This window comes from Anomalospiza imberbis, chromosome 1 (genome assembly GCF_031753505.1).
Source record: "Anomalospiza imberbis isolate Cuckoo-Finch-1a 21T00152 chromosome 1, ASM3175350v1, whole genome shotgun sequence".
In the NCBI taxonomy this organism is placed as follows: domain Eukaryota; kingdom Metazoa; phylum Chordata; class Aves; order Passeriformes; family Viduidae; genus Anomalospiza; species Anomalospiza imberbis.
In genome coordinates, this window is record NC_089681.1 from 64,967,414 (window position 1) to 64,992,863 (window position 25,450).

Below are 25,450 nucleotides of genomic sequence, written 5' to 3' on the forward strand. Positions count from 1 at the left end.
ATATTAAGTTATAACAGGACATGCCAACAGATTAATTGGTACTGAAGCTCCTAGAGATATACTGGCAATTAAGGTTCCTGTAAGCAGAGGCCAACAGCAACACTGGTTGGAAGTGTGGGAAAGCCACACCCGACATGTGATGGTCACCTCCACGCAGACATCTCCAAGTGCAGTCCCATTTCTGTCAGAACTGGGGTTGCTTGGGATCTGCTGTAGTCAATGGAAAAATAACACCTTTAGGAGGCGCCACCATCATGGCTCATACTGGAGTCTTTTGTCAGAAAAGTATCATCCCTACAGAAAAAAGAGACACTTTCAAAATTTAAGCACTATTTTAAAACATAGGATCAGATTCCGAGAATCTTACTTATCTGACATTAGAAACACTGAAGGGACACTGGACTTTGTTACAAGCCAGTTTCAATAGCGCTTATAATTTTTATTCAGCTTCCTCCACCCCACCCCAGTCACTGTGGGATGCTCACAGTAAATTAACAGTGACAGCCTCTTCAATACCTAGCAGGCATCTCTGCTTGTGCACTGTGAATGCTTATGGGGGAAGGAGGAAGGGGGAAATAAAGTGCATCTCTCTCTTGGTGTCTGCACAGAGCCCTTGTTCTTCACGGAGAAATCTAACAGTGTAACTTTTGATGTTCCCTACTACTCAATCAAAATCCACCTATCTAAACTTCTCTGAATTAAAAGGACTTGGAACTCCAAAGCTGATTCTCATCACTGTGAATGAATACTATAAACTTGTCTAGTGGAACAAAGGTAGAACTCTCCTGTCTTCCTATCTGCAGGAGCAAAACATTTTATTTGAATTTACTCTCACAGGTATAGCATACACTTATAAAGAAAGAAAACAGTTTTTTAAATCACTTTGATCATATGTAAGGAAAAGTCCACCAGATCTACCCAGATCAAGGAAAAGTATTTTATTTAGTATTTTATTTTAGTATTTAATCCAGTACTCTATGGTAATTATTGAGCCTATATAGTAATTATTGAGTGGATTTGCAGCATTTACAAAGGTTGCATTAGCCCCCACTGTTTCACAACCTTTTCATGTAAAATCTCTGCTGTAATTCTATACAATGTTTAATATTACAACACAGCCAGCAATTTTTATGTTTGCTCTTCTGGGTGTCTACCAGCTACTGGCATGTAGCTAGAACTATGCTAATGAGATCTTCAAGGTATGCACACAGCTTTGTTAACTGAGTGAAATCACAGAAAAGTCATTTTATGGTCTTCAAGTCCCAGGTTCTGTCTTTCTAGTCATTTAGACTCAAATGCTGAATAGGGGCTTTATTGCCCACTGACAAGAAAATATATGCAAACAGGGGTAAAGGTAGTAGACCATCATAAATACAGGACTAGATGGTGTGGACATTGCACCAAACGCTTCATTACCATGTAGATACATCCAAAAGTATTCTTTTTTTGGGAGATGTACCCCTCTTCACTTTTCTGTCACATGCTCTGCATGTGGGATAATATGCTTCCCTTTTTGCCACTGAGACAATTAGACTATTCAGATTTCATTTCATGAAATCCTAAGATCAGCAATAACATCTGTATTTGTTTACCAACAAACATATACCTATTTGTCTATAAAAGATGACAGAAGCCTTTTTCTGGACCTCCACATTCTCTGTGTGCAGCTGCCCAGACTCCTGCTGCCGTGCCTGGGACTGCTTTTCTGACACAGCCACCCCCATTTTCTGAAAGCTGGCTGAACATTCATAAAGCCCTGCTGTAAGCATCACAGTCAAGTCCTTGTGTTGATTTGTTTAATTTTAATGAAATAAAATTCTTTCGTTCTTATTACAGACATGTGCCTAAACTACTCTGTACAGTGTTTTCCTAAGCATTTACACCACTTTTTTTTAATTATTATTTGAAAATATTTATCTTAAAATGTTTGTAAGATAAAAAACCCAAAAAACCCAAAACAACAAAAAACTCCACAAACAAAACAAAACAAACAAACAAACAAACAAAAAAAAAACCACCAAAAATCACACATTCAAGTTTTTCTCCAGACCATTTTGTGAAAGTTTTCAGGTGTCACTGCAATAAATCCTACTAAGAAATATTGCAGCATCCTCCTCACAGAGTTGTATCAAGCTATAGGCTGTCTGAGCAACTAGATTTTGCCAAGAACAACAGGTATATTTATTAATTTTGCAAACCTGCTGCTTATTTATTTTATACTGTCAGTCAGATCCTGCTACCGATGCCCACATCCCCCATAGGAGGAAAGTCTGCTGAGGTCATTGGCTGAATCTTGACAGTGTTTATCACTGCTCAATGAGTCCCAACAGTGCTGAGATACTATGGTCTAGCACAGACCTCAGAGGAGGTGCACAGGAGAAAGAAATTTCATCCGACTCAAAATGACCATTACAGCTTTGGGGAAAACAAGGTCTGATCCAAGTGTGAGCCAGAATCAGAGAACCAGAACTAAAAAAAACTCAGCAAACTAACTCCCTTGGGGGAAGAGATCAATTCATGTTGGTTTGCAAATTTTTTTTTGACATATAACAGCCCTTTATATTTTAAATAACAATGACTTTCTAGGCTAATTGTTTTTTGTGTCTCTGTGCTGAGGGTTTTCAGGGCTCAGAAGGCAAGTCAAGATGCTGAACAGCATGTGTGTACACAAGATGACAGCCTCTGGCAGGGGACACAAAGGCTTCAGAATATGGGTGAGCACAGCAAAGGGCCACCCATGTGCGTAGGGGATGATGGGCTGTCTGCTAGAAATCTGGCAGAGTGCTCAAAAGGGAGTTTGTTAGCCTGAACTTGACTTCTGTGCCTCACTGATGAATATTAACGTACAATTGCTCTTGCTGAATATCCCCATGGTCTATGGCCACTTCAAGGATGCTTGCACATATTATTATCTCCCTCTTCCCTCTCACCAGTCGATGGGCACTACATCTCTAGGGGTAAAAACACACACCCTTAAGATCAAGTAGATGTCTGTTACAAAGATTTTCTACTTGATTTTAATCCAGAAGAGCTGGCATTGAGCTGCTGTTTTTTAATTAAAACCTCCTTTGCTGAGTTGTTTTTGTTTTGTGGAGCATCTATCAATCAGGAGGAGTCACCGTAGGATGCACTCAGTGGCAGCAGGCTATTTCATCCCTTCCCCCAAGCCCAGACACTGACTACTTTTTCCTTCTTCCTCCCCTCCCCAACTTCATTAACTAAATGCACTGAATAAACCTTAACATCCCAGCTAAATCCTATTGGCCCTGGATTTGCTGCTTAATGCTAAAACCCAAGCGACCCATTTTTCTCCTGTTGATACTTCTATTGCTGATGGCAGCCAGCAGAGAAGAACACCCAGCTATAAACTATTTTCACGTAAGGAACAAAACCAGGAGCATTCATCACTCACTCTTTCTGCTGCTGCTCACAAACTTTATGTAAGCTTTACGTGACGTGTCAAAGCATCCCTTGCTTTTGTGTTTCACAGACATCACAGTGAGCCTGTTGCTTAGCAAATGATTACAACAGAGTGCATCTGTTATTAAAAGTGCAACTAGGTCTCTTTTAAAGGAAAATGATCTGGCAAAGTCTATGAAAATTAATTTCTGTGCATTCTACAATCCCCAATCATGATGTTGCTATAAACATCAGAAGATGGAGATCCCACTAACTGAAAATCTTGGGGAGAGAACAACAAAGAGGGTAAAAATCTTCAGTGCTACAGAATTATTTTGGTTGCTATCCTTAAGTTTTGCTTTGAACTCTAAGTTTGTCTCCCTGATTTCACATACGCCACAGAAAAGGCTAAAGATTATTCACTGTGCCTATGTCCTGTTTATCAGCCCTCGTGCTGCACCCAGTTACAATTACTGCTTGTCATCTCCCCTCAGCTCAGCCGCCCAATGCTTCCTCCTTGGTGCATGATGACAAACAGGATCCTCAATGGATCTTCCCAGCACCTGACTCACTCTTTCCAAAGCACCCAAACTGGGTCATCCATCCAGCTGCAAAGCCTCCCTGTGGTAGCATTAAGACCTTTGGCTGCTGGTGTCATCTGCCTGCCTTTAATGCTTGCTCCACCAGACCTCTGATCTCTCTTCCATCTTAAAAACATGACACCATGACCACCATGTGTTTTGCCACAACATCTGACACTCCAAAACCCTTGCCTCCCACAAATACCTCTTTTCCACTTCTGCCACACATACCTGTGGCTGCAGTCACATCCCCTATTAGCTTTGCAAGCTGCTCCACAACTTTCATCTGCAGTGATGCACCCTTGCCCTGCTGCAGAATCCCTCTGGAATTGTCCCTGCCCAGCAGGTTTGGACCCAGGCTCCCAGCACTCCTAAGCAGGAACGCCACCTCACCCTCTGCTTCTCCAATTCCTGTCCTTCTGCCTGGGTACTGAGCATGAGGGATGTGAACCCCTGTGCTTTCACCAGGACAGCCTCTTGCCCAGGGATGGATCTGTGGAAAGCAGCTTCACGTGCAGAAAACTGAGTGCTTTCCTTCATGGCTTGCAAAAGTCGCTCATCGCATTTTCAGTTATCTGTCAGAGTGGCTATTCCAGCTTGCTCTTGGGTATCCAACCAACACAGCAGTCTTTGGATTTGACTTATATTTTTAATACCACTTTTGACTTTATTATCAGACCTCAGTGTCCTACAATACCGAGGCTGGCTTCTGAGAAGTGCTGCATCCTGAACTGCCTACACCATGGACACTCAGTCCTTTGCCCAGCAAATTTCCGCAGCATTCAGAGACTGCAAACGCTGAAAAGGAGCCTGGGCATTTGGTGAAAATGCAGCTATGCTGAATAAAAGTTGTATTTATAAAGAACCTAAAAGCAAATGCAATCAATCTAGCATTGAAGATATGTGGCACAGGTTATGATTATTAGTACGCTGTCTGGTATGAGAAAGCTTTCAAATAAAAACACTTTCTTACTGACCGTGCACTCGCGTTAATGTATTTCTTACCAATACCATTAATGGAGCATTCATCATGTTTCTTGCTTCTCTGAAGTAACAAGAGAAATAGATGGAACCATGTAAGAATAAAATTAAATATATGCATGGCGCTACACGTTATCATACTGCACACACTCTACAAACGTGTTTAAATAGGGTCCTTGAAGGAAGTAATGGCAACTGACTGCAATACTACGTAAATATTCAAACCAGCATAAATTGGAGGGCAAGAGAGATAAGGAATATAACCAATAAAACAAACACTTATATTCTTGAGGACTTGTTTTTTGCAGCAAGGACACAGATGACAGAAAGACAGAAGGCAAGGTCTTCTGTAAGAAATCAGCCATTCCAGACTAAAGAAAGTAAAAATATTTTTGTTAACCTGATTATAGATAAGGACAGTATGGAGCAATATCCACACGATTCATCAAGGTTTTCCCTTGCCTTGGACACAGTGAGTAGCATACTAGACAGAGGACATATTTCTTAAGAGGTTTATGACGAAGCAAACCTCAGCTTTTCTGTTTATTTTTATAAACTCTTGACGGATTTCAGCATGGCCAATTCTTGGACTCAGCTTTGAACCATTCTCGGGGATAGTTCATGAACTTTGCACCAGGAATCTTTTTAGGGATAAGCAATGGACAAATGGATTACCAGCTGCTCAACTCCATTTTCCACTATTGTTCTACTTCTAGAGCCATATACAAAAGAAACAAACAAGACCTACAGCTAGACTGGATGGTACACACACGTCTAACAGATATTTATTTATTTCTTTTTAACACTTGAAAGTAGACATGCAAAGGAATTGCCAGTTATGATTGCATTTTGTCGCCTGTAATTTATGCCTGAGCTGTTAAAATATATTTAGGTAATGTGCGTTAACTGAATGTCTATTTTTCCAGTAACACTAGGAAGGTTATCAGAAACACAAATACAAGCTCTACACTAACATAACCATATCCACTATCAGGACATTCTAACAGATCAGAAATTACATTAAAACATCGTTTTAGGTGCACAGGAACAATTTTTCTTTCATCTTCAAAAATAATAATATGAATAACCATAGTAATAAGGTATGAAGCCCAGACTCCTCTATTATTACTGTTAATTTAAAAATACTGTATATTTTTGAACTTTTGTTTAGGAAACACACACTTCGAAGTTCACTTTTCCCCCAGTGCACAACTCGCTGAGCGACGACCCGGTTGTTTACTCAGGTTGTTTACAAAGCAACTTAAAAACAACAGCAAGAAAAGCCTCGAGAAACACTAACACATGGACGAAAGGTAGTAACTTCCAATACCAATACAAATCCCAAAATATAGGACAATATTCCGAACTGGTTGCTTCTGACAGCGACGCTGGTTTACAGCACGTCAGAAACGTACTAACCTCTGCCTTCCTAATCCCTCCGCAACCCCGGTGGTCTTCCTCGGCCTCTCCCCGCTTCACGTTAAACTTGCAGGAAACCATCAACCGGGGGCACACGGACACACACCGGGCAGGCTCCGGATGATATTATCGCCTCGGAGCGCCGGAGCCCCGGCTCAGGCGGGGTTACTCACCCGAGGGAAGCCCACACTTCCCGACTGACAGTCGCTGACGGATCTCCCTCGGCGCGGCTTTACTCGTGCGGCGGATAAACCAGCCCCATCTCCGCACGGAGCACTCCTACCGCAACTTGTTGGGTTCGGGCTGTACAGCTGGAGTTTTCCCGACTCGGCCCGGCGCTCGCGGCCCGGCAGGCTCCCCGCGGGGCGGCCCGCTCGGCTCCCGCCGGCGCCGCACACAAAGAACCCCGCGCCCCCCCGGGCAGCGCCCAGCCCGGGCGGCGCCCCGCGCCCCCAGCGCAGCGCGGACCCCGCGGGGCCGGCACCCACCTGCGGAGCGGCTCCGCGCCCGCCTGCCCGGGCGCTGCTCCCGCCGTGCCGCCCTGCGCGGACAGATGGCCGGCAGCCCTCGCAGCCCTCCGCTCTGCCGGAGAGAGGCAAAGCCCGCTTTTTTTTTTTTTTTTTTTCCCTCCTTTTTTTTTTTTTTTTTTTTTTTCCTTCCTCTTTCCTCCCTTCTCCACGTTTTATCCTCTCTTCCTCCCTTGGCTTAGACCCTGGCAGATCAGCACAAGTATGCTCACAACACCCCCTCCACCAGTCACTTCAATTAGTGCCACACAAGTGGAGCTTCTGCCCAAAATCTGCTTAAGAAAGGGCCAGAGGGCAGGGCAATCGCCTTTGCTCAACAATGACCAGAAGCTGCTATAAATATCCAAACAAAAGCACTGGCAAGGCCAGGAATGTCATATCCTAATGTGATAAAAATTGTAAATATCCGATGTATACCAGAAACACAAAGCAAGAAAATTAGGTTGTTTTTTATAAAAGACACAAATATTAAAAGCAGTCGCCACCTCCTTACCCTCTCCCCCATATACGTGACCTTGTAGTATGTTATCAAAGTTGTGTATTTCTGGGTGCCAAGCTATTATGTTTTCGAGATCCAGAGCAGCTCGTTCACAATCCCTTTGTGACAGCTGCTCGCTAATATTTATAGGTACCCAAGTCTGTGCACCTTATGTAACCAAGTCGACTGACCAGGGCTGGGCAGAGGTAGACTCCAACCCCACAGATATGGTACTTCACACAAATAGTACAGGTGGTGGCTTACCTTGTTAATTAAAACCTTAACAGAAGTTCCCAATACACCAATAAGTAAAGCAATACATCAATACAGTACAGACAGGGGTGCATTTATATGAAGACTGAAGGATTTAATGTAATTTGATTTAGACACATTTTACACTAATATTATTCCAGTGCTGTGAGTGAGGAGAAACTACAGGCTGATGTTTTTAACTATACAGTGAACTAGAGCTGAAAACTAACAAAAAAACAAAAACAAACAACAAAACTCACAAAAAGCCAACGCGCCCTTGATAAAGCACAGTGTCTCTACCAGCAGTGCCTGGACCTTGGGCTTGTGCATCACTTCACAAATGCCCGGTTCACACTGTACAAGTAGCTGGATGCCACTGGTTCTAGCATGGAGAGGGCAGGGTGGGAAAAGGGAGTGGTTTCGGTCCCACAAGACTGCTTGTAAACTCTGCAGTGCCTTCGAGATAGTAATTTCCAGTCCGTTGATGGCCAGATGACAACAGCTAGGTTCATCTGAGGAGAAGCCAATATCCACCGTCACCTAATTCCCTCCCCAGACATTCAAGAATGTAATCATTGCAAAGGGAGGGCATTCAGCTCATGTCCAAGTCTCGTGCCTCAATGTTTGTGTACAAATCTGTGTAAAAGTAGTTAATCCTTTTGACCAACCGCATGCTCTTTTAGAACCGAGATAAAGGCCATCTGAAATTAACCCTGTATTTCCTCTGTCAGGTTTCCATCAACTCAAAAATCAACTTCTCTTCTACTACAAATACATGTCATTTTTTTCCATTTTGTTCCCATGCCCTCTTCTGATCACACTTGTTTGTCATGCTGCAGTGAACATTGCTTTCTCAAACTAAACCAATTCACATACAGACTTGTTCTCAAAGCACCTTTATCCACAAAGGATGGTGACAGAGGATTTTTGCTGCTTTATTAATTCCCTGAATTTGAGCATGTGCCCAATGCAATGAAGAGTGTACTTTTAAAAGATCTCTTGATTTAAAAGAGAGAATATTTAAGTGAAGCTCATACAAAACCCTAATACAAAAATCTCATATGCAGGCTTGCAAGAACAAAACTGCCCACAAGATTTCCAGACTTCCTAGATTCAGCAGAGAGAGAAATATTTTTTATTTCAACAAAGAGTTGTGAGTAACCCCGAGTGCACAGATGCAAAACAACAACATCAACACGAACAACACAGATTCGGCATTGTTGGGCCAAAGCTGCCAGCACATGGGCTGACAAAGCCCTCCCTGATGATGGGGGACAGGGAAGCAGAGGTCCTCACTCTGGCACAGGCATGCTGCAGGTCTGTGCAGCCCAGCACAGCAGCCAGGGTAATGGAAGTACATCCAGCCGAATTTCCAAGGTGTTCCGTGCAATATGGCTGATTAACCCTGCCAGTTCCACTGGCTGGTCTTTACACAGGCTCCTGCCTTTATTTCAGTCGGGGCCAACTGAGTGAGTTGGCCACAGCAGCAGTACAAACATGTGTTGCATTGCAAAAGAATGGACAGAAGTCACACTGAAGGAATAAAAAAACCACAACATAATCCTTAACAACAAAAACCCGTCCAGGTAAGAAGGAAAAAGATTTTTAGAATAATAAGCTTACTTAGCAAAAACATGAGCAATGGCTTAAATAACTGCGTGGTTGTGACTGAATAACAAGACAGTAAAAATAAATCACTAATGGAGTGAAATGCAAGGCTGTGTGCATGGTATAAAAATTTAGCCAGCCAGGCAGATGAACAAATTGGTGGAACTGAGTTACTGATGCTAGAAGTGACAGAAAAATATCCTTGTCTCTGAATTCTGGGTGAGGTTTTTATCTTTAATTTTTGTATGTGTCATTCCCGAGTTCAAAGAGGAGAAATAAAAAGTGTTATAAAAATAAAATTTTTAAAAAAATTCTCCTTTCACCAAAAAACTCTGTTTGTATTGATCTGTCTTGATCTGTTCTTCTTCATTTTGCATGCTGCTTTCCTACACCAGCTTTTCCAAACTATGGATAGAAATGGTTGGAGGAATCTTGCAACCTCCCTTAAGGACTGCTGAAAATGCAACATAAGAAAAACTGCATGTATGGATATATGCCTCACAAAGGGATATTCAGAAAGGCTGTCTTTGCAAGTGTGAAAGCATTGCAAATGCTATTTGCTTTTCAAATCAAAATGCTCCATTTGATGATAAATATAAGAGACAGTTGACAGAAATCTCCCTGATTGAGCAATGTCCCAAAATTAAAATGTACAAAGTAAAGATACTATTTAGTTTATGAACAATTTAATGCTTGCAGTTTTAAACTGTCATAAGAAATTCTACCAACAGAGCACTCATTTTATAGAGAATTATGCATTACCTGGAAGTGCTTTAAGTTAACTCATTATGGAAATAGAAACCTGGATCAGATACATTGGGTCCTTGCTTTTGACATAATTTCCTGGAGAAGGAAACCTGTGTACAGAAAGCTATCCTCAAGCACTGATTGAAGTTTTCCCTTAAATACTGTTTTATTTGATAAGTGAAAACTGACAACACCAGCAAATCATCTAGTATTAGTGTTCTTTTCTTTTACATGTCCCTGCCCATGGACAAAAAATAATAATGGGTTATGCTATTCCTTAGCCTGAATAAAATGTTGCAGTTCCGGAGATAAAGACGTATTGAGCTGAGCAATTAAATAGCTAAATAAATGAATCAGCAGAGCAGAAGTGACAGATTTAATTACTGCTTAGAGCTAGGAAGGGGAACTAATTATGGGGTTCACGAACCTCATGCCATTCTTTTCCTTAAGCATGTGCTTCTATTCTTCTGGATCAAACTCTGCAAATGAGGTAGCACCATGCACTAGATTAAAAAAAAAAAAAAAGGAGAAAGAAAGGCACAAAAAGCTATCCAAAATTTGGAAATAAAGTCTAATCTTTGAAGAAAGAATAGTCCATACTCTGTTCTAAAAGCCTATGTTCAGTTGACTCCCTACTATGAGTTACAAGAGCTTGCTTCCAACTAAACAATAAATGAAAGCACAATCAAGTTCACTAGATATGAATAAACCAAGGATTGCAACAGAAAGCTGTGGTAAGTGAGGAATAAAGCATATAGCTCTATTGAGTGGTTAGGAGCCCTGTTCTTCAGAAAGTATCTGTCGCTGGGAAGCCTGAGAAAGCTTTTGGTTCTACTGCCTCTCTCCTCATTTGGTCAGCCCACCACACCAAGCAAAATATCTCAGAAAGTTGCTTTTATGGCCACCAACTATAAAAACACTAGTGGTGGAGAAAACATGCTCCTCGGTTTCTGCCTTTTGTCTCGTTTCTCTAGGTTGCATTTACTTTACCATTCTAATTTTATTCTTTGATAAAACTGTCAATGCTAATTATTTGAGCTTCACATTAAACTCACAATCCTAGTGGTATAATCCCCTAAACATAGAATTCTTTTCCTTATTAATGGGAGGGAGAAAGGGGATAAAAGCCCACATATATAGCATTTGAATCACATCATTCAGTTAATTTAATAATTTTGGCTTACAGCTATCTTGTACAGATAAAGAGAAACAGGTATCATTTCAGGGGAAAAAAGTGCCAAGCTGGGTTTTTAAAAACGAATGAGGAAAGAGAGAAGTCTTTCATTCATAGCCAGTTGTTTTCTAAAATTATATTCTCACTATGATGTCTATTTTAGCACAATTTTGAAAATCTACACATTTGTCTCTTTTCCTACAAGTACTACAAAGAGAAAAATATCTCTGAACAGCTGACCTCATACACCATTCTGAAAAGAAAATCAGGCTTTTACTCCACTGACTTTGAAAATTTTAAAAATGCAGGACATGATACAAACAATAAAACATCTTATGGCTAGGAAAGATCTAAATCTACCCCAGCAATAATTGTGATCTCCCTCCACACAACGACTCATTTTCTCAGAATGCAAATAATTGTGTCCAAACCCAGAGCAGTAGGCTGATCCCTTGGAAGGCTCACTGAACAATCACAAATGCCATCATCATTCAAGATTACAACATCAGCTCTGCTTCACTGAAATTCTGTCCTCTGAAGGCAGCCAAAACCAAGGTCTATTGCCTCAATAAAGTCCAAAATGTACTCTATCTTCAAAATCAGTTTCTGGGTTTCTGTATCAAGGGCGACTGTATCTGCAGGAATCTAGGGGCACCATACATCCAAGATAAGATAAAACCAGGATTTTTTTTTTTAATGGAATTATGGTACAGCTCTATACAAGTGATATTCTTTGGCTGGTATTGTCGTGCAGTTAGATCAGAAGAAAATGCATTTTGTACCTAAACATACAGCAAAGCAGAGAGGAGCTGATCTTCCAAAAGAACACCATCTGAAACACTGGGTACAAGTTGCATTAACACTCGTTCCATACGAATTTTACAGCATCAGATTTGCATGTTATTAAAGTGTGAGGTGTGTAGAATGTCACTAAGATACCAGTAATCATGAACCTTGCAGAACACACACACACACACACACACACACACACACACAACTGATATCTCATAACAGAGGTATGATGATTGTATAAATAACCTCAGTAGAGCATGATGAGAATGAAAAGATCTCATGGGTAGGGGCAGCTTGTCAGCAGACTGCCAAAGGACAATAGGAGAATATGCACTCTTGGTGCACAACACTTCTAATCTCAGGAGACAAAATCAGCAGTATTTTGCTAACAGTTCTCTGCCAGGCTCACCTGGAAATAACCTTTTAAGTGTCTGAAGTGTCCCTTTCAAGAATGGACATGATCAGTATTTGCCTGTGCATCCAGAAGCAGAGTCCCTAAGGAATACAGGGCATATACGAATGGAAGCCATGCAGAAGTGAGCTCACCGCCTGGGAAGAAAACTGACTATGAATCCACCATCTTCTGCTCTCACTGCAGAGCACTGCAAAAGAAATCCCTCATGGGATACTTGGAAGTGGAGTAATGGTTAAGCATACTCTGTGAGTGAATTTGTCATTGCTTTTTTTATACCCTTTTGCTCTCAGTCTTGCATTTGGATGTCTGCCCTTAGGTCTTGCTTAACATAATTTTGCAGTGTCTCACCACCCAGCCAGCCTGGTGAAGTGGAGAGACAAAATGAAACAGAGTGAAACCAGTAGATGATCAGTAGAAAACAAAGAAGGGTGCACAGGGTGTCTTGAGACATGAATTTCTCTTCCAGCAGGGTCATAGAAGACCAGAGCTGGCAAGTTTTCCTTCCTATTTTTAAAGGGTCACTGGCTTGGGATGACTTTACTAGCAGGGAAAGGATTATCTCTAACAGCCATGAACTAATTCTTCTCCTGCATGCTGGCAAAGCAGCACTCCAAAGTTCTGGGTGAGCCCTAGGTTTTCAAACAGCCTCTCCCTACTACAGGGAAGGTAGCAGGTCATTTTTCACATGCATGGGAGTGTGCCATTTTCATCAAATCTGCTCTTGGGAAGTTTGCTTGTGCTGATTTGCAAAAATGTGACTAAGTATACCAGCAGGTGTATGAGGAGTTGCTAGTTGTCCAGTACAAAGAAAAAAATACTGGTTTTTTGCATAAAGTCCAAATAACATTTATACAGTACTAATCTCAGACCTAAAAATAATTTAAAATCACCTACCATTTTCTTCTTTAAAATCTCAAAGAAGTACTCTTTTTTGGAGTGTCTTCCTAATAGTTCATTGGAACAGCAAGTATCCAGTCTTCACTGGGGACTAATATAAAAACCAATCAAGCTCCTTGACAGTAATGACAACTGAAATAATGGGAGCCACTGTCCAACTAAAAAGATGAAGTAAGCCTCCAGCCACAGTGCTCAAAGGGTTTCCACAAAGAAGGGCAAGGATCTGTGCATACAAATGTCAGAGCTTGCTTGCTCTTGGAATAAGTTGCATTTGGGTAAAAAAAACCCCTGCAAATAACCAGAATTATGCCAGAAATAGGAAGAACAAGGAAGCCTGTGAACTGGCTAGAGTGCAGCCCTAGACTGAGCCTGAGCAAAACTCACAGAAAGTTTCTCCTCTCTCCTAGGGCAGTAGTATACGAAAGAGGAAGAAGCCATATGGAGAATGAAATAAGGAGTAAGAAAACTGATCTTCGTGAGCCTAATAACACAATCCTTGACTTAATGGAGATGAAAAAAAGGGGTTTTATAATATGTGGTAATGTGTTCACTGTGACACATGAACAATTATAAAAAAAGTAATTAATTAATTAAATAAAAAGCTATCTTGATTAATGAAACTAGAGAATCAGTTACGTTCAAAAATTTTGCCACCGTGAAAAACACTGGCTGCAACGTGAGGGAATAGTACAAGCCCAGAATGGACCAAGAGAACAATTCAGAAATCTAAAGGAATGGTTCACTTCCATCTCTTGAGGTCTGAGGGTCAGTTTGAAGGAACAAAGCTCCAGGGCAAAAAAATCAATCAGACAGTTGTAGAAAAGACTTGGGAAGTTCCATGTACAATTTCTACTTTAGCTACCAAATTGGTAATGTCTGGAAATTAGAAGGTAGAAGGTATGGAAATTATCAAAATCTTCCAAACACAGGGAATTTTTACAGTCAAACCTGAACCTTTGTGATTTAAATCTCAAAAGCAGACAGTGATGGTAGACCATCCATCCATCCATCCATCCATCCATCCATCCATTCTGAATGAAAATTGGTTTTAATATTAGACTGCTGAATTCACAAAGAACTTTGGGTAGAAAAAGAAGAAACTGAGATAGTCAGAGATGGAGAATGAAACACTGATAAAGTCATCTGCATTTTGGAATGAGTAGCATGCTACACACTACATTGAGACCAAGGACGCTCCCTGAATTTCTAAATATAAGTAATGCCATTATTATTCCTCATTTGAAATATTCATCACTATAAACATTTGACATGCCTTTTGTTCGAGAGCCAGCACAAGACTTTTCAGCAGCTCAGACAAAACTGACAGTCAATCCTCCTAAAATAACAGATGGGACAGGGCCACCCCTGCCTGCCACAGAGAAGTGAGAAATTGCAATGGAAAGATCTAGAGGATTCATGCTGTTAATCTGGCTGCCTCCAGGGACTGATAGCAGTCAGCTATCACAGCTGCTGGCACTGGGCATTCTACCAGTAGTTTCCACTCCTACTTTAGGGGCAGCAGTGCTTTTAGACAACCTGTTTTTCCCTGTCCTAATATGGACAAAATTGGGGTGGACAGATGTTAAGGGTTGTGTACTTTGTCTTTCCAGGAGCCTGCCACCTTATACAATTTCTGCTTTGCTTGTGCTCACAGCCAGTCCAGTTTGCTGCTGAAAGCTGAAAACTCAATGCTTCTTCTGCATTCTCAGAAGATTCATCAAAACTTATGTTCACTGGTTTCATAATGCTTCTGAGAGTCAGGGGCCTTGACCCTCATATGAAATCCAACTTATGTCAGTCCTAATTCCATCTCCAGAGTCATCAGGATAAAATTATGCTCAAAAAAGCAAATAGTTAATCTCTAATGATTAATAATATTTTTAACATGCTCTCTGTATTGTGCTCTTTAAGTTCCATACGAAAGTGAAATTGCAGTGAAATTCTTGATGTAAAAAGCTGCTGTGAGATATTTCAATATGCCAGTGCAACGTAAGAGTTATCAGTGTGTCAGGGTAGAGCATGACTAGTTTGATCAGGAAACTAACTGTACAGAGCTGTAGCATAAGTTATAGATGTAAAATCAGAAGCAGCTTTGAAATGTGTATTGGCAGTTGTTCCTTTTACAGGACCATTGGACCATGTGTTGCATCAATATTGGTGATAACACTCAAATTTCAGTAAATATTAGTGTTTAAAGCTGAAGTTATTAAATCCTTGTGGAGGTATATTTGCTGTAGCTTTTCTGAAAGATTATACTGCTGTTGCCCAGTTGATAGCAACAACAGAAAAAAAAAGTTAGAACAATAATTTTGTTCAATGTAAAATCATACTTTGCCACACCATAATGACTTTTTATATCTTACCCAATATTTTAATTCCATTTTATTTTTTTAATATATGAAACTTTTCTAAGGAAGAAAAAATTCGGTGATGCCCAGCAAATTCAGACCATTCTACACCTGCAGATTTCCACTGTGCCCTCTTGAGATTCACTTTGTTTTTCAGTGCCTTGCTCCAAGAACATAAAATAATAGTCTTGTCCTACCTCACAGAGCCACAATTAGCATAGCCTATTTATATTCTATAGCATTACAGCATTATGGGTGTGAAATGGTTTCTATGTACCATTCTATGTGTACATTTTCCACCAAACTTTTTAAAAAACCCACAAAATCTAAATTTGTCTCTTGAACATTTTTTTAAATTTTCTTTTCTAACTTCCATCACCTTGTTTTGCTGTGTACTGTCTTGTGTCTCCTGATATAGTCTTCTTCTTGTTTCAGTCACTTTTCTGTGTTATCTAACTGTGATGAGGTTTCTTTCAATGCTTCTTTTCTCTACTGCTGCAGTCTTTGTATTTCTCATGTATTGCCAGTCTCTCTAGATTGAGAATAGGTAAGTATTTTCAAACTTACTTGGGTCTTTGTATCTTTCTTCTTCTTACTCTGAGCCTTTCCTTTCCTGCCTGTGAACCACCTTGCTTTGGCTCCTGAAGGAACTGTCTCCCTTTGTAGGGGTAAAGGAGAGCACTACACCTGCAAGCATTCATTGATGAGGAGACAGGGAAATCAGAAAGAGTGAATGATCAGAGAGCTTTTATTCAGGATTAATGAAGGCCTTTAGCAATGTGTAAAACACCACAGAGATAATGAGTGCTTCAGGGTAGGGATTGTATCTGCCTGAAATAAGGGTTTCTCCAAATGCACAGTGCAAAAAAGTTGCTAACCTTGCAGAGGCCTTCAAATTGCTGCAGCTCAAACCCCAGGAAGCTTTACAGGTTAAATTTTACATCTTGAACTCAATTGGGAAACAAACTCAAAGCTGTTGCATGCAGCAAAACACATGGTTTATGGGATGATCGCAGTCCAGGTGCTGATGGCACACAGCTGCTTATTCCCTTGTCCTGCGCTGTGGGTTCTCAAGAAGTGCAAGACAGAAACAACCAGTGCTGTCATTTACCTTGATTTCAGTCTTTTGGAGGACCTAGATCTGTCCTCGAAGATAAAAATTAAAAGTCTCATTGTTAAGCCTAGCTAAAAAAAATGCTTACAACTGCAGATGCAACTTGGCCTTTCAAATAGGAACTCAGAATCCAGCAGAACTCCTAGAGTAAGAATGGATATGTATTTATCTGTAGAATGATACTTGTTTTTGTATTACTTCCCTTTAAGGGTGGTAGAGGCATTTCTAAAGTTTGATAATTGCCCAGTTCCAAAAGGTAAGATATCTTTTCCCTGCAATCTGGAGAAATGTTGAAGTTGTGAATACATTGCTGGAAGGCCTTACCTTAGAGTTAAGACTCTAAACAGACCCAGCATTTTTGTGCAGAGCAGCTGCCTCAGGGAGAAATCAGCAACTCTCTTGGAGTGGCTGATGAGGAAAAGCTCATAGGACTCAGTCCTACAAAGGCACTGACATAATCTGGTACCATCACTGGCTTCTTCTGCAAGTGTGCAGTGCTGATCCGTTGCCAGAATATAGCCAGGAATCACATATGTACACACCTGTTTGCAGGAGATGGATCCCACTGTTTGGAATCTGCTGATGAAGCCTCACAGCTGCTCAAGGATGAAATTTAACTCTAGTTTGGGGGTTCTGCTTGCTATTCAAATCCCATCAAAGTAGGTGGAAACCTAGCTGTCTCAGTCTTCCTCACTTCTGAGGCAGAACATGCACACACACATGCATATATCCATATATACACTTCTATCTATATGTGGGTACAATTTCCAGAAAGCACAATTTCATAGTTTCATAATATTTCTAGGACTCATCTCACTGAACTGTAGAGCAAGCTGCACTGAAATTGTTAGCATCTGAGAAGGGATTATTTTTGTATGATCACTTTTTTATTTATCTGTGTAAGTTTTCCCAACTTGTTCTTCCTTCATTCTGCTCCCTTTTCTATTCGTTTTTGCAAATGCAAAACTTCTTCTCTTTTTCTTTTTTTGCCATGGCTTGAATTTTATAAGCATTCCCTCTATGTTTTAGGGACTTTTCTGATGAGGCACTAAAGAGAGAGAAAGCAATTCAGAAAAAAGGGCAGTAAAAAAATTAATAACTTTAACTACATAAAACCATAGAATCATAGAACAGGTTGGAAGGGCCTTGAAGACCATCTGGTTCCAAAACTCCTGCTGTGGGTTGGGCCACCTTTCACTAAACTGGGTTGCTTAGAGCTTGATCCAACTTATTGTTAAACATGTCCATGGATGGGGCATCCACCATTTCTCTGGGCAACCTGTTCCAGTACCTCACCACCCTGACAGTAGAGAATTTTTTCCGTATACCTGATCTCAATCTACCCTCTTTCAGTTAATGTCAGGTCATTTTGGAGGGAAAAGCAGGAAATGTGGAAAGAGAAACTCCCCAGAGTTCTCATTTTTTCTACGCCATTTCAATACACAGCACAGTAATGGTGATTATTAGGCGTTCTTCTGAAAGTGGAAGTTTCCCAACCAGAAAAATCTAAAATAAAATCAGCTCTGGAAAGTTAAATTTGGTAAGTCTAGCCAAAAAATTACTTTGAAGAGCAAGTTTCTAAAGGCATAAAACTAATAATAAAATATTTTTAAGCACTTCCAAAACTGGAAGTCTGCCAGAATGTCTGTAGGGTTGATAAGTAACTTGGATATGAAAGGGGAACCCAAATAAGATCAGACTCTACCTCAGAAAAGTGAAAATAATTATTTATATAGGTGTAAAGAACATTATGGAATAGTCTTTGGAAATTCCCATGCTGAAACTTTCTTTACAGGGCACAACCCCCTTACTGGTTAGACAGTACGAAACACAGAGCAGAAAACTAAATGATCACTCTTCACAATTCAGAGAGATTTCTAGTGGAGGGAAATGCACTGTTCAGCATAGTTCTCAGTAATTTGGTTAAGGCTGAATAGTGAGGTGTGATTAAATCATACTAGATTATTGAATGTAGTAAAAGCCAAAGATGTCTGAAAAATTGCAGAATAATCTCAATTCTTTGTGATTGGTGATAAAAGTGTGAACCAAGGATAATGCTGATAAATGTTAAATCTGGACCAAAAAAAAAAAAAAAAGAGTCCTAACTATACAAACTATACATACCCAGTGATGAACTGCAAGTGAGCTGCTTCAAATCTGAAATATGGCTACTGCAACTGGTGAAACCATGTATCATTCTATAAAAACACCAGCCTAATGTAAAACGAATATTATGAATTCTTAGGAAAATGAAATGGAAGAGAGATTATAAGGTCACAAAGAAAACATAACTTATCTTCTAAGCCCCAAGGGACTCACCTGAAGTAAAAACATATAAACAAGGATCTACGGATAAGTAAGATAATTAATGGTAATGGATGGTATCTGTGTGAGGAACAATAAGTAGGTTGGGATAACTGACATTTTTTTGTTCCGTTTAATAAAAACCCACAATCTATCTTGGCATCCTGGTTTACATGATCTCTCCTACAATATTTCTGAGCAGTAATGACATATATTTCTTTAATAATAATGATCTGTATTTTCACTGTTCTTTTTCTTCAAAATACAAAGTATCCCAGGAATATTGTTTAAATCATTAAAGCAGCAATTTAAGTAAGCAAAACCAAATTCTGTTAGAAGTAGCAGGTTGGAAGAGGTCTTTGGGGCTCATCTGGGCCTACCCAAACATGATTAGCTTTGAAGTTACATCTGAGTTCAAAGGTTGCTCAGGAGCTTGCACAGAGAGCTTCATCTGATCTCCAAGAGTGGAAATACTACAGAGTCTCTTGATACCTGTGCCAGTATTTCATACACATATATACACACACATACACACACAAGAAAGGAAAGATTTTTCTGATATTTAGACAAAATTTCCTATGTTGTGACTTGGGGCTGCTGCCTTTAGTCCTATTGTGTTGCACTACCTAGAAGTATTTGACTTCATCTTATCTGTACATTGCCAATAGGTCGGTGAAAACAATGAGGTCCCCAACTTCTCACCTTCAGACAGAAGAACACTTTTCCTGTCAGCTTCTCCATGTATGTCATGTGCTCTGGCCACCTGGTGCTCCAAGGGACTCATTCCACTATGTCAATGTCCATCTTGTACAGGGGAATCCAAAACAGAGCACAGTCCTCCAGGTAGTCTTACTAGTGCCAAACAGAGGGCAAAGAATCACTTTTCTCAACTTTCTGGCTACTCTCTCGCTAGTGGAGCCTAGGATGGTGTTGACCTTCAGGATGCACTGCTGACTCATTTTTTTGTCTATTGGGACACCCAGGACTTTTTATGCAGTGCTGCTCTGAATCCAGTTGGTGTCCAGCCTGTCCTGCTGCATGATCAGGATTTTGCATTGGCCTGTGCTGAACTTAAAAAAGTTTCTGCCAGATTTATACTCCAGCTTGTTGAGAATGCTCTGAATGATAGCCCTGCACATTAATTGGCACACTAATTGCTCCCCTAATCAGGTATTATCTGTGAACTTGCTGAGGGCTTTATTTCATCCCACTGGATACATCTGCAGTGAAGGCATGAATGAATGTCCACACTAGTGTTGGTTTCTGAAAGAAGTTACTAGAAATCACTCATCAGTTGGACTTTTTACAGCTGATCACAACTCTTGGAGCCTCATGATATGGGCAATAGTGTGTTCACCTTGTAGTCCACTGCTCAAGTCAATGCCTCACCAATTTGGCTGTAGGAATACCATGTAACAAGCCTTGCAGAAGCCAAGATAAATAACCTCTTCTTTCATCCATCAAGCCAGCCATCTTCTCAGAGCAAGCACTCTGACTATTCAGCCACAATTTGTGGTTTGTGAATCCATGCTGCTCCCAATCGCCTTCTTGTCCTCCATGTGACTGAACATGGTTTTCACAAGGGTTCCCTCCAAAATCCTTCTGGAAACTGAAGGGACCTCTATCAGCAAATAGTTCCCCAGATCTGCGTCCATGCCCATGTATATGTAACACTTGTCAGCCTTCAGGATCCTCTCCTGACTCCTAGGAACCTTTTGAAGAAGATACAAAGCAGTCCTTGCAATTGCCTCAGCTCCTTTTCTCCACATCATTGGATACATTCTCTCTGTCCCAATGAACTTGCGTGTGTCTAGTTTGCTCACTTGGTCACTAATGCGATATTCCGAGATTTTGCCTGGGAGATACAGGGACAGAACTGGCCATGAAAGACCAAGGAGAAGACACCAAGTTGCTCAGCCTTTTCTGTGTGCTTCAACTCTGCTTTCTTGCTTCATAGCCTCTCATCTTCTTTAGACCTCCTTTTGATTCTACTTCTAGAAATTCTTCTTGTTGCCATTTCCATTCCTCACCAATTTCAAATCCAGCTGAGTTCTGACTTCCCTAATTCCCTGCCTACATGACTGACAACGCTCTGCTCCTGAGTAGCTCTCTTTGGCCTCCTCTGCCTTTTGCGCTGGATAGAAGATGGAGCTCCCTGCCTGTCTGTTGTGCCTGTGTGACTGCATGGGCTGTGGGCTGGGCTGAGTCCAGGTCTGGGGAGGCTGTCCTCAGAGAGCAGCATTCTCTAGGGATTTCCTTCCCCTCCCCCTTCCCCTTCTCCTTCCCTTTCCATACAGTCTCCCATGGGAACCTGCTGAACAGTTCCCAGAATGAGCGGTTAAACTGTCTATTTTCATTTGCTGTTATCATTCTGAAAACTTTGAGGTTTTGATCAAAATGTACTTGTTCATTTCAGACAAAAGATTCTCAAAAAAATAAAGTGCAAAAATAATTTAAATGAAACTTTTCTCTCGATCAAAGTCAATTTAGATGCAAGTGAACTTTTACAAGGAGCCATAGTCACTTAATTGTGTTCATTCACTAAGGTGAAATGAAAAGTAATGGAGTAGAGATGCTTAATGCTTATTGACTATAAATAATTTAGATTATTTATAATTTCAAATACTAATTGGTAAATAATGATCCATGACTAAGTCTGACAATATGGCTGAAAAATGAAATCAAGAGAGATTTCAAAGAACCCCTCCCAACTCAGCATCCCATGAATTTTGCTTGCTGCCTATCAACATCTGTTTCACTTTTCAGCAACCTTGTCTTGCCTGCTTTGCAACTCACAGCAGTGCCTAATTTAAACATTCTGTAATTATGGTTTTTAGTCCTAAATGGGGTTGTGAGAAGTGCAATTACTACTTCTTTCATTTTATTTACAAAAGACAAGCAAGAGAGAGAATACTGGTTTTTTGCTCCCACCTGTTATGCTATGAGAAGCATAACAGAATTTACCTGTCAAAATGAGTGTTTGACAGGTAAAAATATAAACTATGAACCCTCAGATTAAAATACTATTAGAATTAAATTCATACTTGTTTGTGAGAGTCTAGGCAAGTTCCAGAAAGTGACAGCATGTTACTTTTCCTTCTACATGTATAGTATGCTCAAAAAGCTTCTCTTAAAATGCCCTGTAATTAACCTAGGATACAGGACAGAAAACGGTGAACAGAACAACAAAGACAATTTGTCATCAGGATTTTCATTAAACCCCTCAGTATTATAGGAATTAATTTCAGTAGTGCTTTGCCCTGATTACTGCCTGTCGGATAGGATACAAGCATCCAACAGGATATTTGAATGGAGAGCTTTTGCTCCCATCCTACCTCAGCATTATGAAGGTAAGTGGTTTATCTATATTGACTGTGATTCATCATCTGTATTTTACTATTGAAAAAAGTGAACATGGCTCTAATTTTAACTTCCCCTAGCTCTGCTTTTTTCCAGTAAATGTTACATTGATAATAGCTCACATTGCCATCCCCATCTTGGGCAGGGAGAAAGATCAACAGACTTTTGAATAACAGTAGTCATTAACTTGTTACTTTAGTTTCCCAGACATTATAGTTCACTACATATTGTTATATCACACAGGCACACAAACTTACTGGGAGGGAGGGAGCCCGCTCCCATTTCAGGTTCTGAATTGTGCTACACCCTGTACAGCATGTAGGCAGCGTTCTTATCTAGCCCTCACATTTTTAGTTTTTCAAAATGCTCCCCTTGTAAAGCAGACCACTTTGAAATCTGCAACACATTTTAAAGTAATGATTAAACACTAATCCACTAACATACTGAAGTGGCACTTGAGAATTTGGCAGTATCACTTTAAATAATCTCTTAGCCTACTGATGGCTCTCTCAGTATCCTGTGTTTCCACACATAGCTGATGAATAAAATTATTTCAACTAATCTGTGCCTATAGTTCTCACAGTATTTCTTGCATGAAAAGCAAACAGTGCAACATGTATGCCTTAAAGTAAGGAAACCTTTAGGAAACACAGCCAAAATTTCAGTTTCTGTAACATTTTCTTCTTCAAGTTATATAAAATTATTTTAGAAACAATCTCACCTTAAATCTGAGAGTGCCATTAAGGACTGTATTACAGAAATTACTTTGGTAATTTTGGCCAAAGCAATGCAGTTGAATGTCACACATGGGTGCAGGGGAGGGTAGCAGATAGAGAAATCAAATTCACCCCTACAACATAAACAAGATATGAAACATTACTGAGGAGCAACAAGCTGCAATAGTGTACAGTGTCTTATAAAGCCATGTTAAATGAACACAAGTAAATGAATGTAGCCTTAAGTTCTTTTTGCTCATTGGCAGGAATTTATTTTTTTTTCTTTGCAGAAAAATTGACTGATAATACCTGTGCTGCACCCAGCTGCTTATAAGGTGAGTAGACAAGTATCCTTTGTGGCTAAAAAATTTTTACAGGATCTAGATCTGCATAGCTGCTTGAGCTGAAATGTGACTAAACCCAAAGGACTAAGCTATCAATTCTCCCTCTTTGAGTGGGAAAGTGAAAGGGGCTGTGAGTGTGTGTGTGTATGTGTGGGTATATATGTGTCTTTTGTATGTGCATGCGCTGATCTTTAAGTAGTATTTCAAACAAAAAAGCAGCTTTCTCAAGCATTCTGCTTTAAAATTTGGGTACATTCACTGACTTTCCATCTGTTCCAAACTTTCCTAAGAGCTGTCCCTATATGCTACAGATTTTGGGTTCAAACCTGCTTTGCTTGCATCCTCTGTCATAATCACATTATGAGATGACACATACATTCATCTGGTCATAAGGGAACACTTAGAGAATTCAGGTTAAGAAGATGACTCAGTTGCCTTATTTAGGTTAAAAATTCTTCTGAGTACCTGGCACATTAGGCCTTACATTAAATCACAAAATGTGCCATCTCTCTTTCTTCTCTGTTCTCATTTTTCCATTAATAGTTTTCTGGCCCTTCTATCATTGCATGTTTCCCTTGCCCCAGTCTGTTGATCTCTTTTCTCCTCTTTGCTACTCATATAGTTGCCCTCCCTCCTGTTCATCTTCTCTCTTCACATAGTCTCTGCTATGCTACTTCTACATAGCACTGCCAGTCATTCCCTGCTTCTCCTTTTAATCTCATCCAGACTCCTGTTTATGCTCTTCCTTTTGATGAAGCGTATACACAAGGGTGAAAAACAGCAGCTTTTATATTTTCCAGTACTTTATGTAGTGAAAATCTTTGCCATGTAAGAATCACACATGGTGGGATTTGTAGGGCCAGGAGTGGGACTTGATGATCTTGATGGGTACCATCCAACCCAGTATATTCTATTATTTTATAATTAAATGTGATCTAAACACAGTCTACAGTAATTTCTGTTCAGCAGATGCGCCAGAAGCAAAGGGCCACCATTCTTTTGATTGTCCCATAACCTATAGAACTATTCTAGACAAGAGCACATCCTGTAAGTGACATGCAGAACTGCAGCTCCATGGTAAACAGTGGGTCGTGCTCATCCCTAAAACTCTTCCAGACTGCTGGATGCATATGTGGGGTCAAACTTCACAAAAATTGTTTTTCCCCTCCTCTGCCAGTGCTAGATTTGCTTTTAAATTATTACAGCTACTCATCAGAACTAGTTCTACTGGGCAAGGCCTGGGGCTTCAGAATACAATTATTTCACAGGCATAAAAGCATCCCTTTTCTGTCACAATGGAGCCATAGAGTGGAATCTGAAATAAAAAGCAGAAAATCTAGAGACAGGACATAAGAATTTTCTTTTTTGATTATTCTTAGATGTAAAACCCTTTAAATAGACCAGTATGTAGGCAATCTCTAATTTAACTAGAATTAAGGCAATTGCATCCACTCCACATGGAAATGTATAAAGTACTTATGGCTAGGTATTTTAGTGGATTCTTTTTTTCAGTAAGTAATTATAGCTCCCAAATATCAGTTATGACCTGTATCCTTAAAAATATCAGGAATTATTCCTAAAAGACTGAGTAATTACTTAGGGTAGAAATTACACACATTACGAGAGCAGAATTATTCCAGATTATATTCCCATTCTGCAGCACAGAAAATTAATTAGCACACACAGATTAACGAGATACTTTGTGTTTTCAGTCAGAGCACCATGACAGTCTGTGACTGGTAATCTAGAACACAAATAAAGCTGTGAGTTTGCTGTGCTAAAGTGGCACCACTGATATTCCTACATTTCCCATGTCTTCCATTAATAAACCAGTCCAAGAGGAAGGTAGCTGTGTGACGCTTGCTTGCATTTAGGTATTATTCTTTATGTACCAGCTATCAGCCATTGTCACAGTGCCTATATAAGAACACCAGCTTCTGCATCTAATTCTTTCCTGTTAATTGACTTTAAAACTTTATGTAACATCTGATACA

General features: G+C 40.2%; 1 protein-coding gene across 22 annotated transcripts in view; it reads right to left on the reverse strand.

Moving 5' to 3' along the window:
• LOC137476785 (poly(rC)-binding protein 3-like) overlaps positions 1-25,450 on the reverse strand; it is a 498,078-nt gene that overhangs the window by 132,467 nt on the left and 340,161 nt on the right. The window contains exon 1 of one of the 22 annotated variants that reach the window (XM_068195191.1): positions 6,869-7,015. The exons of 20 other annotated variants lie outside the window; for them this stretch is intronic. The gene's annotated coding sequence lies outside the window, so the exon portion shown is untranslated. Of the gene's footprint in view, positions 1-6,380; positions 6,569-6,868; positions 7,016-25,450 lie in introns of those variants that run through there. One more of the 22 variants, XM_068195201.1, reaches the window with a different exon arrangement.